The sequence below is a fragment of the Sus scrofa genome, chromosome 6 (genome assembly GCF_000003025.6).
Source record: "Sus scrofa isolate TJ Tabasco breed Duroc chromosome 6, Sscrofa11.1, whole genome shotgun sequence".
Classification (NCBI taxonomy): domain Eukaryota; kingdom Metazoa; phylum Chordata; class Mammalia; order Artiodactyla; family Suidae; genus Sus; species Sus scrofa.
This window is the reverse complement of record NC_010448.4, coordinates 4,405,674-4,409,839: the sequence shown is the minus strand read 5'-3', so window position 1 is coordinate 4,409,839 and position 4,166 is coordinate 4,405,674.

The window sequence follows — 4,166 nt, the reverse complement described above, 5'->3', positions numbered from 1 at the left end:
GAATACAAATGTATTATCTTGAAGTTCTGGAGGTCAGAGGACCCCATGGGTCTGAGGGGATAAAATCACTGCCGTGTCAGGGCTGCATTCCTGCTGGAGACTCTAGGGGAGAATCTGTCTCCAGTGCCCAAGGGCTGCCAATATGCCTTGGCTGGTGGCCGCATCTCTGACCTCTGCTTCTGTCCTCACTGATCCTGCCCTGACTCTCCCGCCTCCCTCTTATAAGGACCCTTGTGATTACACTGAGCCCACTGCATAATCCAGGATAATCTTCAAATTTTAAGATTCTTAACTTAATCACATCTGCAAAGTTCCTCTTGCCACGCCAGTAACAAAAGCCCCTGGGGATTAAGGTGTAGACATCTTTAAACTCAGTGAGACCCATTTTGGACTTTTGACCTCCAGAGCTGTAAAATGATAAATGTGTGCCTTTAAAGCCATTAATTTTGTGGCCTTTATTGCAGTAACAACATCAAACTAATACAAACTCTGACCGGGGGAGGGGCGGGCAGGTCACAAACCAGCCATCAGAGACACTTGCAATTTACTGAGAAGGTCCTGCCTTGTCTATACAGCTATTGCCTGCCAGCACCTGCTTCCGGAAGTTAAGATCCATCCATCCACGCAACCAATGCTTACTGAGATCTACTCTGCCGTGGCTGTCGCTCACTGGCTGTGTGACTTTGGGCACGTCACCTTCCCTCTCTGTGCCTCAGGGACCATGGGGTAATGATAGTCCTTACCTCACAGGGTTATTGTAAGTTGTGAATGTGTAAATGCATGGGAAGCACTGACTTCAGTGACTGGCACACAGTAAATGCTCTATAAGAAATAATTATCTTCATCATCATTGTTACTTATCATTACAGGAGCTCAAGTCTCCTGATAACAGAGCATGAGAAGAGCTGGCATAGACAGGTCCCTGGGTGCCAGGAGTGAGCAGAGGAAGCAAAAAAATGATGACAGGCTGTTCAATGATAATAACGGGCTTTCTGGGGGGAAATATTTGGTTTGCAGTGTTTGCCAATTAATGTAGTATAAATACTCTTACCAAAAGGTTTCATGCTAACAGCATAACACCTCAGCTCTTGCAAGCCTATGCCCCTCAGCTCTCCATGCATCACACAGCACACACAACTCTCCAGGAGGCCAGGGTACCACTCCCGAGGCAGGACCCTAGTTAAGCCTTGATGGGCAGGCAGTGAGTACGTTGTGCAAGAGAGCAGAGGAGCAGGTGGGAATTAAAAACGATGGGGTTCTCTACCTTGCTGAGGACTGCAGACTTCGCTGGCCTGGGGAGCCATTGCGAATGAAATCTCCACCCTGGAACATTCTAGCATCCCCCTGGGGAGCTTATATAAAACTCCAAGGACTGGGCGACGTCCAGATCAATGAAATCAGAACTTCGGGGTTTGTATGTTTATCACAGTCCACGGTGACTCACTCAGGTGTTGCCAGAGGCAGTCTTAATTGTTACGACAATTTTAAAGGGCAATTTGGCACTATTGACCAACATAAGAAATGGAGATGCCCTCTGACTTGTAACCACAGGTCTAAGAATTTATTATGCAGATATGCTAGTCCATGGGTGCAGAGACAGTTGTATAAAGAAAGTATTCATTACAGCATAGTTTGTGATAGCAGTGGATTGGAAATGACCGCAACATCCCTCATTAGGGGGTTGGTTACATAATTGACGGGCATAAAGACAAGAGAAAATTCTGCAGCTGTTAAAAAGCAACAGGAGAATCTATCTGTACTGACATGGAAGGGCCAGCACAATGCATAAAGTTCACAGTGCAGAACAGATTACCCTGAAAGCACCCTCCTGTGAAAACAGACAGGAGGTGTGTATGTCTGTGAATAGAATAGGTATTGATGAAAACGGGTAAAATCTAGAAATTGGGGTTGCCTCTGGGGAGGGAACCCCAGGAGTTCGGGGAAGGGGTGAGAGGGAGAGAGAAATTTCCTTTTCTCTATGTCATTTTGTATGACTTCTTTATTTTTATTTATTTATTTGGCCATGTCTGTGACATGTGAATGCTCCCAGGCCAGGGATGGAACTAGAGCCACTGCAGTGACAACACTGGATCCTGAACCCACTGCACCACTAGAGAACTCTATTGTGTGATTTTTAAAAAGTCATGGCTGGGCGTTGATTCAAAAACTTCTTCAAGTTAACTGAAAAGGCATCTTGGTGCCAGTGCAGAGGAGGCACCATTAGGGAAGAAGAAGACCATTGATCAGCCCCGACTGGAGTGACCTGATCAAAGTCTTTGGGCCACTGGGGTTATTCAGCATGACCTCAGTGGTCTTTGGGCCACTGGGGTTATCCAGCATGACCTCAAAATTAGGCAACCCAGTAATCTTCATCACGACTCCAAGTAAAAGCACACTCAGATCATTTCCCACTGAGAGTCCCAAAGTCAAGATGCCTCCAGGAGCCAGGAGGATGACACCAGCTGGGCAGGGCTGTGGGGGACCCCAAGCGCCACTCACACAGATGGAATGTGGGTGATGAAAGGAGAGCAGTAACCCTGATTTTTATGCTAACTCTCTCAAATTCTCAGTGTTGCCAACTAGTGAGAAATTTATAAAGCACCATAGGGCTGAACATGTGCACATCTGCTGACCCGGCAATTCCGCTCCTTGGTGTATACCCACGAGAAACAAGCACACAGGCTCACCAGAAGGCATGGGTCAGAAGGCTTGTCACAGGACTGTTATAACAGCAGCAAATTGGAATGCACACGATCAGGAGAGTGGATAAATACACCATGTGTGTTCCCACTGTGGAACAGCATATAGCAACAACAATGAACACACCACCACCATCAGAATTCCATAGTCATTATGCTGAGCGAATGGAGCCAGACAAAAAAGAGCAGATAGAACCTCCAAAACCAGGCAAAACGAATCAAGCTATGGTGATAAAAGTGTGGAAAACAATTGCCTTTGGGGCGCATAGAAAGTTTGAGGGGCTGATTACATAGTGTTTTGAGTCCATGCAAGTGATGTGTGTGCTTTAGTATGTGTGTTGTGTTTAAGTTTTTAAAGTGGGTTTGATGTTTAAACACGTATCCCTGCCATGGAGGGCCAAATAAGACACATCAGTGGGCTGGATGCAGCCTTGGGCTCTCAGTTAGGACTAGACCATCACAGTAAATGGCTTTGAAGTGGCCAGGCTTTCAAAGCTGCCCCAGCCCCCAAACTTCTGGTTTATTGTTGGCCCCAGCTGAATCTAGCTAGCAGTTACACCCGGCTCCGTGGACCATACCCACCTTCCCTCCCTCCCACCCTCCTGGAATTCTGGGTCCTAGAGAAAACTCAGCAGTGAAGGTGAGCCCTCCCCACTCCCTCCCGTCCCCCCTCATCCCCTTCCCTCCCCCCACCTCTCCCTCCTCCCCACCTCCCCGCTCCCTCCCACCTCCCTTTTCTGGAAGGAAGGAGAGAGATGGTTGGACCAATGACAGCTGCTTCAGCTTTCTGTTTAAAAAGGTTGCTCAAGATGTAATTATCCCCAGTGAAAGATGCAAGCTCTCCCTGAAAGCAAGTCTGTCCTCAGGCAGTTTGCAGAAGTTGTAGATTGTCAGGGACAGGCTTTCCCACAAAGGCACACACCACTGCTTCTGAATGCCAGGCAGCTGGGTCACCCTCTAAGGAGACCAGACATTTTATATTCTGGTCGGGGGATTACAAGAGCTGAACACGTGCTGGGCTCTCCCCTCCCCACACCCTCCAGGTGCTTGTAGCTTCTTATGATGGAATTTTTCAAACATGGGGAAAAATTGCCAGACTAGTGCAATAAACTCCCTATTCCCTGCCTAGGCTTATAACTACTAGCATTTCATAACTACTAGCATTTTGTTGTATTGACCTTATATATAAACAAGTATTTTTTTTCTGAAACATTTCCAAGTAAACTATGGACTCTGTGACAATTCGCCCTGAATTCGTCAGCATAGACATCAGAAAAATAAAGATTAATTCTGTATAACCAAAAACCATGATCACACCAAACATGATGAACAATAATCAACAATAATTCCCTAACATCATCTAATACACAGTCCATCATCAAGTGCTGTGTCTCCAAAATGTCTTTCACAGTTGTTTTTTGGACCAACATCCAATTAAGGATCACATATGACATTGGCGGATTATGT